We start from the raw sequence: 12,161 nt of genomic DNA, 5'->3' as shown, positions 1-12,161 counted from the left end.
AAACTATAAACGTTGCAGAATTCAGAGGGAGCTCCTACTCAATTTGGGCATTTTAACCGAATCAGTTTTAACTTAACACACCTTTGTTGACCTCCTGGACCTACACTATACTGTGTGTACTTGATCAGCATTGTTTGCACTTGTGCATTTTGTGTTTGTGGCGTGTCACAGATGGACACCAGGGGGATACTGACTCACATGTTAATGATCAGAAACCTCATGTTTATCATAACCCTGAGTGTTTGTGTATGTGTTGTATGCATGTAGAAAAGTCACATCATGCATGAATATGGATTTGGCCCTTGTTACAGTGCTGCAGGGCTCAGATGCAACAGGATCTGAGAACAAATCTAAATGGAGATAAACATGTGCTGGTGTCTGTTGTGTAACTTTGTCCTGCTGGTGGATGAATGTACCATATCTTTATCTGCAATCTCATATTCTGCAGCTTTAGGACAAATGTTGCCCTGCTGTTGGGTGAAAGTCCTCTGTGTCTGCAGCAGCTTTGGACTGACTGCCATAAATCTGTTAAACTCAGCACACAGCATTAAAACGGCTCCATCAGCCCAAGAGTTGTGGGACTTCCTTGACCCAAAGCCGAACAATTAATCCTTCAATTCAAGTAGAAACATGCTAAAATAATCAAAATTGCTGTTAGACAGCAGCTATAAGGTAACCTCTCTCCAGAGAAGTCTTTCGTTTTTTTCTCTGCTGACTGAACCAGGCAGATCTCAACATGTCTGATTTATAATGCCAATTCAGCTCCTCCAAAATCCTGAGGGTAGCGGAGGAGGTTTCTAATGATAAGCCCAGTCTTGGGCTTGGTTTATCATTTCATCTGAGTACATATCGTACTATGGCACTGCAGCTAGCACCTGTGGTGTAACCTTGATAGACAGGGAGCATGAAGTGGTATGAGTGAAATGTGCCCAGGGAAGTGAGGGCACAGATATACAATACAAAACAATGCTTTGCTTCACTGAGAAAACAGGGAGTTTTAATGTTACAGAGGTGTTGGCTGGCACAAACCATATCTGGCAGTTTTTGTGGAGGGAGATGGAAGGTTGGAGTCTGATGAAAGCACGAGCAAGGCAAGACAGAGGGCGTGACAGGGAAATGTGCCTGAAGAAGAAATTCAAGTAATGGACACAAAAGTGTGAAGTTTCTCTTCAGGGAAGTTTAAGTGTGATGAATGTCAGAGAAGATAAAAAAAAACCTTTGATAAGGAGAGAGACAAGCTGCATTAAAGACCATTAGTGTCTAAAGGAGTTTTTCCCCTAGGTGAAACACCTCACTGTACATCATGTTACCACCATGTCAGAGTACAGACTTTAAATGTAACCTCACGCCCATGAGAATTTGATTGATGATGAGTTAGATTTTGGCCCTTTATTAAATGACAGGTTGAAATCACTGTCACAAGATTAATGAGGATATTTTCTGATATTGAATGCAAATACACAAAAGGATGATCAAACTCTTTTTGTACTTGTGATCAGGTTGTTCAGCAAGGAAGGAGAACCGCTGACTCGGACTGGGGATATAATCAGGTGGTGGAAAGAACCCTTTGAGGAACTCCTGGACCCGACCGAAATGTTCCATGAGGAGGAGGCAGAGTTTTAAGACTTGGGGGGGAGCCTCACTCATATCTTTGGCAGAGGTCACTGACGTAGTCAAGGAGCTCCTCAGCAGCAAGGTGCAAGGTGTTGATGAAATTCACCTTAAGATACTTCTGGACATTGTTGGTCTGTCTCGACTGACACGTCCTTTCAGTGTTGAATGAAGGTTGGGAGCACTACCTGTGGACTGGCACACTGGGATTCCCATATTAAAAAAGGGGCATCGTTGCTTTTTGCAGATGATGTGGTTCTTTTGGCTTCATCATTTTGTGTTTCTTTGGGGTCATTTTTGTAGTTTTTTTTTTGTAGTCAAATTGTGTCTCACCATCTGCAAAAACCAGCAAGGAAATTCTGAGGACCTCAAACAGGACACCCTCCTCCCCCTGACTGCTCTTTGAGATTCTGTCCATGAAAATCACAAACAGGATTGGTGACGAGGGACAACCCCGATGAAGGCCAACACCAGCACCATGCACCGGGACGGTTTGCAGATGAGTGTGAAGCGGCTGGGGTAAGAGTCAGCACCATGGTTCTCTGCTGTGGTTCTCACCTCAACCTACTGAATCAATAACCTAGATATATCCTTGAACACCGCAGGAACCTGATTAGGCAAGAAACCTGGGAAGATTGAAATTCGTTTTTTTAATGCTGTTACGACTTGAGCCATATACCATTTTGTTGTGGGTGTTTTCACTGGTGCTCACAGGAAGGTCAGAACAAAGTCATATAAAAAGTTAAAAAAATCAAAGTCAAGTTGCAGAAAAGCAGAAATCACAGTGAAGTAGACCAGACCTGTTTAAAAACTCCCAAGCTTCATCCTCAGGGTTGATTCTTTTAATTTCAGGTTGGCACATTTACACTCTATATTTTTAGCACCTGTGAAGGATTTTGGGATGGTGGTTACTTTGGCCTCAGGCTAGCTGTATCAGACAGTTCATCAAGTTGAATGTCAAGCCCTGGAGCAAGAACTTAAAGGCGGCACCAACAAAATGCACTGACTCATGTTGAAAGGTCTTGTGTTGCAGCTGTAAAGGATGATAGAAGTCAAAGATGCAATGAGAAAAGCGGAAAACTGTTGAGCCACAGTATGAGTTCTGAGGGAGGGAGGGGGGGGGGTCAGGGCAGATTTGGATGCAGGGTTCAGTCTCCTGAAAGGGAGCCACGCTGCGCTCACAGTTGACGTGCTCACCCATAATGAGAGCTGATTGGGGACTTAATCACGCATTAAGCCTTATTGTTGCACCTCCGGCCAACTGATGACACAGTTGTCCGTCCATCACGCTGTCTCAACCCAAACGCCCTGGGGCTCGACCTCACAGCGTGCAAATGGCATGACGTAAGGTCCGGCTCGCCCTGTATCATGTCTGTGTGTGTGTGTGTGTGTGTGTGTGTGTGTGTGTGTGTGTGTGTGTGTGTGTGTGTGTGTGTGTGTGAGAGAGAGGTGAAGTGTGTGTTGCTGAAAGTGAGAGGGACAGTGTGTAGGGGTAGTGACAGGTCAGAAAGTCAGTTTGTACAACCAGTCAGTTTCCATGCTGTATTGCTGTATTTTGAAAAAAGCTGTTTATTTTCATCAGTAATCTTATAAGTACTTGTTGTCTTTAGTATTATTTGATTAACTGTTGTATATTGTTTTAAATTATTTAAATATTTAAAATGTATGCAATTTTAATATGTAGTTCTATTTGAATAATAGTATTTACTTAAAATACATCCACACAAATATTAATGTACGTATCTCCTACATTTCTATATTTGAATATTTTTATATTCTATTCTACACGTTAACAAGTTCTGTATTTTTAATTTTAGAGTTATCAGTACTTTCATGCATTTTATACATTATCTTCTGTAATCAAAATTGATGAATTAAAATCATTATTTCTAAATAACTATTCACTAAAAATACATACTGCATACATTTATATATTTAACGAAAATGTTTAAGATATATATATATATATTACAACAATACATAAAATGATACTGTAAATACATTGGAAATGTTCATTTTATTTTTATAAATAGTATATGCTCAAAATATATACTTTAATATTTTGTATGCACATTTGTATATTTTTCTATTATATACCATTTTAAATATACAGTGTATATTTTGATAGATATTGTTACTACTTATATGTACTTTCTTTAGATTCTCAATATAGTGAAATACATTTATAAAATCATATCTAAGAATATTTTAAACTGCATTTCTTTTGATTTGTATTCCTTTCAATAGTTCTACTTAATAGTAGCGTTTACTGTAAAATCAAAATGGTAAAAATATGTAATTTGCTTTTATTTCTATCTCAAATTGTTTTCTTCAAATTATAGTATTTATTTAAAATACATGCTTTCAGTATTGGTGTCTGTACGTGCTTGTGCAGTAACCACACAGTTTCTTTTTTATGAATTTAACCACAGCTGAACTTTTCCTTTCACCTTCAAGCTGTTTTTGTTGCATTGTAAAACTTACCGATGCACGTCATTGGCCAAATTAACACCGTGCAGCACGCACAACTATGTAAGCATATCAAGATAATATGTTTTGCTGTAACACAATAAGTTCCACTTTCCCCTTCCTGTGAGAGCGTCTCCTCGGCTTTCAGTGTGTGTATGCAGTGAAACTCCAACATGAAACAGATCCAGTCCGTTTGCTGTGATGAATAGGTGGATGATGTTGGGAGTCACGGCGTTCCTCTCTGAGTTCAGGCTTGTCTATAAAATGTGTAGCCTTGGGTGGTGCGTATGTAAGCCAGGCGTGCCGCATCAAACTCTTCAGATTTCAAAAAGGCAATGAAATGATTTGTATCCTGTATCCTGATTGGACAGATGCATGTTGGAGCCTACTGTTTCACAGTTTTCTTAACATACAGAGGATGTTGATCCAGGTTAAATCCTACTCATTTCAAATGTTTCCTGTTGGAAAACTTTCATCAGGTAAAGAGCAGTCGTCTACTGGGACGCTTGTGATTATGCAGGACATGACCCACATTACCTCCTTATCCATTTTCCATTTAGAATCTCCACTCTATGCTACGTCATCGCTCCACTGCATTTCACAGGGAAATATTGAACTTTTTACTCCACTACATTTATTTGACGGCTAAAGCTACAAGTTACTTTGCTTTAACAAATAAAACACATGATTAGATTATAAAATATATTAAATCTAACTTATCTAAAATTACTTTTGACACTGGAAATAGCACTTTGTAGAACAATGTAAAACTCAAGGTCCTCTTAGTAAGTTTGTAGGTGCTTTCAGCTTCATCACATGGTCTTCATCAGTGGATGGATTTGATTTTATCAATAGAATTTTAAGACTAAATCCTGAGCAGGAAATGCAATAGAAAACAATTATAGTTTTGCTACTTTTACTATCAAACATTTGTCAGATGCCATATTAACATTAATACTGATGCAGGTTTTCTTTCCCCCTGCTCATAGTGGTAATTAAGAAAGTGTCCCTTTCTTATGCACTTCCACTAAGTGATGAGGGAGAGAGTCTGCAGTCTGCAGTGACTATGGACGTTTGAATGGAACTGAATCAGCAAAGTGATTAATGATTTGCACCTTGTTCAGTGTGAATATAGGCTTCTGGTTGCTGTTTTGAGACAGACTTGAAAAATGATGACCCTTCAAATCCTTCATGTAAAGGATCTAAGCACCAACACTACAGAATGACCTTTCACACCAACTTGTGGCCAAAATGGACAAGAAGCCTGTGAGCAAACTCCTGTTGATAATCCTGAGTAAAATTTGCACAGTTGACTTAACTTTAAATGTGTTTTTATACTGGTTTTGCAACATTTACTTGAAGATCTGAAAACTTCTAACACCACTGTCATACTGTGCAGCAGATGTTGCCATGAACAGGGACTCAAACTCCCCTCTGCATATGTACAGTACAGTATGGGTGAACTTATTGGCAAATGGATGCGGGCGTGGCCTCCAAGTATGTGTTGGCCTATTCTTTGCTCTCTGAATCCATACCCACAGGACATAAGCATTAATGTCAGCTATTCTGATGAGGGGCCCATCCCACTTCTTACCCTCCTAAATCAATGATTCTCTCTCTGCGCACACACACAAAAACTTTCCCTCTTTCTCTCTGGAAGTGCTCATTGTTTGGAGTCCTCCTCCACACTTTGATGTGAAGGGGTCAAGCGGAGGCTCCCTCCTCGTCCCTGGGGGAGAGGCGAAGAGCAGAATATTCAGTGTGTTGGGAACATCTGGGAGAGCGCACTAAGCAGGGCTTACTTGGCAGGCGGTTGGTATTGGCACAGGCAACCTTCCTACCGGGGGCCTTTCATCTCCGTTTGAACATGTGGACTCGGCCCTAACCCTGGGAGGAGTCGGAGGGCTCGCCGCCAGCAGAGAGGCTGAGGCGTGGTCGCTCTGAGGAGGAATCCGGCTCTCCTGCTGTCCTCAGGAGCTCCACCGAGCATTCCTGCCTCCCTCCCTGGCTCCTCATCCATGTGCAAGCTTCCCTCACTTCCTCCTAACATGCTGTCAAATCCTGAGCCTGTGTCAGCTTCAAACGCATCCGATTGGTACATTAGGGTTCAGCTGATATGATATGGGGGTAAAGACTGATTTTTAGCAATAAGCCCGGAAGTTCATGTTTATCCCAAAATTGTATTCCTGTCACAGTCACAAATCCTCTTCAACTTCAAACTACACTCAAAACTACACTGATTCTTGTAGCAGCTCCTCTGTGTGCACAAATGAAGAGAGCCGAAATAACTAAATGTCCAATATTTTACACTTTTCCTGTGTTTTATTTGAGGTGTTGATATCCATAAGAAGATATATTTGTGGTTTTAAGAACCAAAAACCATCTCAGTGTAGTTTAACATGTCCTCTCTCAGGCTTCTCTCTGGAGCTCTAGTAACAACAGGTCGGTGAGCCAATCAGAAGAGAGGATCTGAGCTTCTCCTCTGATTGGCAGAAGTCCTGACGGCTGGTTTTAAGGCTCAGTTTCTGAATACAGGCTGTGTGCATTTCTCTGGACTGAGGCTTTGGTACTTTCACAGTATTACTATAGAACCTAGACCTGCTTTATAATCAAAAAACACAAGGACATCTACCTTTAGACTGGATGGACCTTTAAGTTTATTTTGCACTGCATTACACACGAGGGCGGAGCTAGCAGCCAAAGCTAAGGAAGAGTAAACAAGCTGAAGCATGTCATCAGCACTGAAACTATCTGAGAGAGAAAGTGTTCATGTGACAGGAGAAATAAATGAGATATCAATATGAATATGAGCGAAGGATCTCAGTAATTTGTGAGCACTCTTGAACTGTAGCTGCTAAGCTACCGCTAAAACCTAGCTAACCAGACACGCGACAACGTGTTCCTTCAAGCTTATGCAAGCGAGCAAATGAAGCACGAATGAATGAATTCAAGCTTCAGAGTGATTCATTTATGCAGAAGAATTATCACAAATTTTACTCTGATAGAAGCCGGGCTTTTACCTCGCAGTCTTCAGCACTTTAATAACATGAAAAAGATCACGCTTCCCCTGGAAACACTCCCGTTTTGTGTTGCAGTACATTTGTCTAGTTGGTTGTGTTGTGATATGTGCTTTCAAACATCACAGGAGCTAGGGATCGTCCAAAATCTTAAAAACTACTAAAAGCACGTTCATGTTCAGTGCTACAGCACAAGTGCTTCGGTTTGTTTTTTAAAGAAATGAGATGAGTAAAATGAATTTACTAAAGTACCATAAATACCATTTTAGGTGGGAAGCAGCAATGACAGGCCATCATTAATCAATTATGTAAACTTGTTGTGTCCCTTTTGATACATTTGTATAAAGAAATTTAAATCCTCTTGCACAACATTTGAATGGAAACATGGGGGGAGTGTGCAGCTGCAGTCGTGCTGTAACACCACCACCAGCCTGTGTGTTTATTATTAGGTGATGTGGTTTTTGGACGAGAGCTGGATACTGACACGCAGACTCACAGGGACCTGGTCCAGCAGCAGCAGTAGTGTTGGTTGTGGCAGTATTTCATCATCATCATCATCATCATCATCAGCATCATCATCATCATCATCGCCGAGTGTGTGTGTGAGAACAAAGCACGCCGCCGGTGATGTGCTGAAAACAGGTGTGTGAGGTTTGAGTGTGTGTGTGTGTGTGTGTGTGTGTGAGAAGCAGGAGGCGGCTGGGGAAAAGTCATTGAGCCTCCTGGCTTCATTATATCTGGATCATTGTGTTTAAAAGCTGAGTGGCGCCAGAGCAGCAGGTCAGGGAATACCTTGGATTTTACTGCGACTAATGGTCCCTCAGCCTTAGGTCCAGTTTTGATCATATTTCTGTTTCATATCTTCCCTCTGCAGCTGAAAGTGTCCTAAACCTTTAAAATCTGCATAAAATATTCATTCTCTGGGCTCACAGCAAACACCAGGATACACAGACGGAACTAGGATTTTACATGTTAAACTATTATCTATTATTCATCTTAGTAATGTTACTGACATCCTTCAGGTTTTCTTTCTTGAATTGTTCACTTTGCTGCTGTGATGCTGCAAATTTCCCCAGTGTGGGACTAATAAAGGAATTTCTTATAGGTCTTATCTTTATTGTCCCTCACAAGGAAACTGATTTGCAGCCAGGCTTTACAAAAAACGCACAAAGATACACATAGCACCAAACACTCATGGACATTAAAAGGCAGTATGGCATGATGGCCAGAGTAAGAGTTCATTCATCAAAGTCAAAGCACAGATGTCAATAAACAGTTAAACAGTTCTACAGACAACAATGCAACACTGTCATTTAACAGCTGAACAGCAGCAGGAACAAGTGTCCTCATAGTGGGCACCCTCAACCGAGGACCTGAGGGTAACAGTTCAAACCTGGTACTCATGAGGGTACTGAGCCGGTTTTGTTGTTCATAATAACATTCCCATACCAAGCAACTATGCAGAACATAAAAAGTGATTCAACGGAATATAAATTTTTATCCCACATTTAAATCAAACCTCTTTTTCTTCAGGAAAATGTTTTGGTTGTAGAGTTTGTGCAACTGAAGTAAAACTTTTTGATTCACGTGTCAGATTCGTCTCAAACTGAGATGCTGATGGAAAAATGAAGCTTCAAATCAATGGTCGACTTCGACCTGTGACAAGATGCTCCTACTACATTTGATACAAGTGATGCTGTGATTAACTGATTAATCAGCTTAGTCGATCGATAAAATGAATCACAATCAAATGATTGTTTTCTTGTTCATGTTCTCATTTTAAATAAAATGATTGGTTCCGGTTTGTCAAATGTGAAGATTTGTTGCTTTTGTCGTAAAAGACTGAACAAACTGAAAATGTTTAAGCTTTTGTTGGATGAATAAAAAGCTTCAGCTGTGGGTCATTTTATACACAGAACAGTTTATTGACAAAGTGATTAATCAGTAATGGTAATAATGGTTAGTTGCAGCCCTGGTTTGAAAACTAAAACTTGTTTTGTGTTTAGTTTTTCCTGCTGAGATAAACTGTTTGTTGGTCAGGAAGCTGAGCCTGCAGGTCCGAGTGGAACCAGTGTGATCAGCTCCAACCCTCCATCCACATTAGAGTCTGTCCTCTGTCGACCCAGCTGACTTACCTGAACCGCGGTTGCTCCACCCTTCCTGAAGGCCTGATGCTGCCTGGTGGTTATGGTACGGCAGTCATCCATCGTCCTGGCAGATTATTCGCCGCAGCGAGTTGTTGTCTGTGTGGATGCAGAGGATGTGAGAGTTTCAGTTAAACATCAAGCGAAGCCTCAAACACATCACTGTGGAGACGGCTTTGTGTTGGTGGTTTAAATGATCCAAGAGGACGAGCGTCAAATGGAGTGTGAAGCCGTGGTGCTCTCTCTGCAGGCCTTTTACATCAGTAAGTGTTGTCCAGACATGTAGTTGGATTCAGGATGGAGAGGTCAACCATCCAGGAGACTAGAAACTGAACTGGACCGATCCCGAGGCTGAACATTTGTCTCTCTTGTTGCAGTAAACTGAAAATACTGTGTCCTATTAACAACTGTCAACATTACAGAGGTCAATCATCAACACTATTACCTGCGGAACTACAGTGTGTGTGCTCTGAGTGGAGGACTGTAGATTAACGCTTTTAAAAATGAAGAAACTGGGGTTTGACACAATAACACAAATGCTTAGTAAATATATTTCTGTCCACTGAAACTATTTACACAGCTGCTTTAAAAAGGAGTTTATTTACCTGTGTGCATCGGTTTGGTGAAACTTGTTTTCGAGTTGTTCAGTGCAAATTAAAACCAATGACAGCTGAGCTTGAACAACACTCTTGACTCTGAAATAGTTTAGCAAATCTACAGCTGGACTCAAGGTTGACTTATGAGACTGGATTAAAGCTCCTAATGAAATCTAGTAAGAAAACCTTCAGTTAATGCGACTCTTTGGTCAGAAAACAAGAAAATGTTTAACTTCAGAGTCTGGCTGAAAGGAATGTGTCGCTCCATTATCAATATCAATCAATCAGTCATTCATTCTCTACAACAAAAAATGCTGTGTGAAAAACTTCAATGACTTACAACAGGGCTTTTTCAAAGATGGCGGCTGTTCACTACAACAAACATTTCATCCAAAGAAACAAGAACTGCTGTCTCTTCCACCTACTGATTCTCCAACAGGGATTAAAACATTAAATAAATCTCCACCTAGAATCTTTTCACACCTGCTGCCACGTTGTTAATCTGGAGAGAGCTCTTCTCATTGGCTAACCTGATACCAGGTGGCCAAAGGACAGTGAACCAGTGACCATCTCTGAGTGATTGACAGCCAGGACGGCCAATGAATGACTGTCCCACATTGCAAACATGAGCCAAATGCTGCCTTCGAGTGAGGGCAGCTTTTCTTGGTTTCTTTGTGAACCATCATCATATTTAAGAAGTCGTCAGTGACAAGAGGAAATTTCAGTTTTGCTCATGATGGGCTGTTTAAAGGACCCACAAAGTACCAACTAAAAGCACCAGGGGACCATTTGTGACTACCTGTGTGTCTTGCTTGGGGGTAAAACACAAGACATACCTTTTACCAGACTTAATTTTGTAATGATGATGTTCTAATTAATCACATATAATGAGCACTTATCATCCATCGGGTTTATAAGGAATCAAAAATAATTTGTTTGGATTTCACCAAATCAGACCCATTTTATCTGTGGTTTAAAATATACTCAAGCATCTGAATTTTCTAAAAACAATGAAGCATTTATCTGGTATTCTAACACAAACGATCACATGATCTTATCATCAGATGGAGTTCGCCCAGATGCCCCAACATGGACGAGAAACCTTAAATCACTCATTAAACCTGGTCATTTGAAAACCAATTCCATGAGAACTGGGCTTTATCTGCTGATGAAGTTCATGTGATCCAATCAAAAACCCCTAAAGAGACACTAAATGTACCTTGTAACTGCTGCATCAAAGATCAAGTTTGAACTTCTCAGCTCAAATGCTGAATTTATTTGTAACTATTTGACGCGTGTGTGCTGTGGACCAGCAGCTACAGCAGCTCCTGGAGGAGTCTGGTGTTAGCTTACATGCCGTACTGTGGGGTGATGCGTGATCCTAATGCCGCCACTGGCCATTCCTCCTCTTACTACACCACCGTCTCTCCTTCTCCTTCATTGTACTTCTCTCCAACTAGGTCAGCAAGCGTGGCCCTGAACACGCATGTGACCTGAGCGCCGCGCCATCCAGGATTCCAGACACGTTTCCCATTCTTCCCAAAACAACTGTCGGGTTAATGAACCACACAGCACGGCACAGAATGTCCCGCCAAGCATTGTGGATATCCAGCACAGCTGCTGGAAGGCTTTCATGCAGAGCGGGCTAGTGTTAATCATTTCCCACACTGTCATTAAAGCGGCAGATGGAGGCACGCGAAGGACTCACTTCATTGGCCTGGCGCTAAATGAGGCGGGAGGCAGAGAGACAGCTGATTGGCTACTTAGAGACTCTACAGATCATTAAGACAGGATTTTCAAATTATTGGATATCATGCTACAAACAAAATCAGGAAATTTCAGAAACATGTGTAGCTCATACAATCCCAACTCAAAGAATGAATAATAATTAGCTAATTGGCAACACGTAAATAAATCTGCCAGTGACAGCTTGTACAACTGATGGTTGCCAACTAAAAAAGAGAAGCTGCTTTTGTCAACTTCTGTCAATGATCCATTGTTTCAAAAGGTCTAGAATGGGAAGTTTGACATGCGTAGCAACAGTAACCAAGGGGGCGTGGCTTAGTCAACAATAGAAGCAGCCAATAAGAAACCTTTATCTAAAACATCTTGAGATTTAAAAAAAAAGACAAAACAAAGTAAGCTTTGGTATAAAATACTTTAATAAATAATAGGATTGTTCTAATAACAAACAAAAAAATTCCACTAACAAACCAAGACTTTTACCAAATTTTGTACAAAATAATTACAATGTTCTGCACATTCAGCCCCGTCTGTGGGGCTAACACAAAGTAAAATTTACTGACAGAATATGAATTTGGATT

This window comes from Trachinotus anak, unplaced genomic scaffold (assembly GCF_046630095.1).
Source record: "Trachinotus anak isolate AG129_WGS33_773 ecotype Australia unplaced genomic scaffold, CSIRO_AGI_Tana_v1 ptg000015l, whole genome shotgun sequence".
Lineage (NCBI taxonomy): Eukaryota > Metazoa > Chordata > Actinopteri > Carangiformes > Carangidae > Trachinotus > Trachinotus anak.
This window is presented reverse-complemented; position numbering follows the sequence as displayed.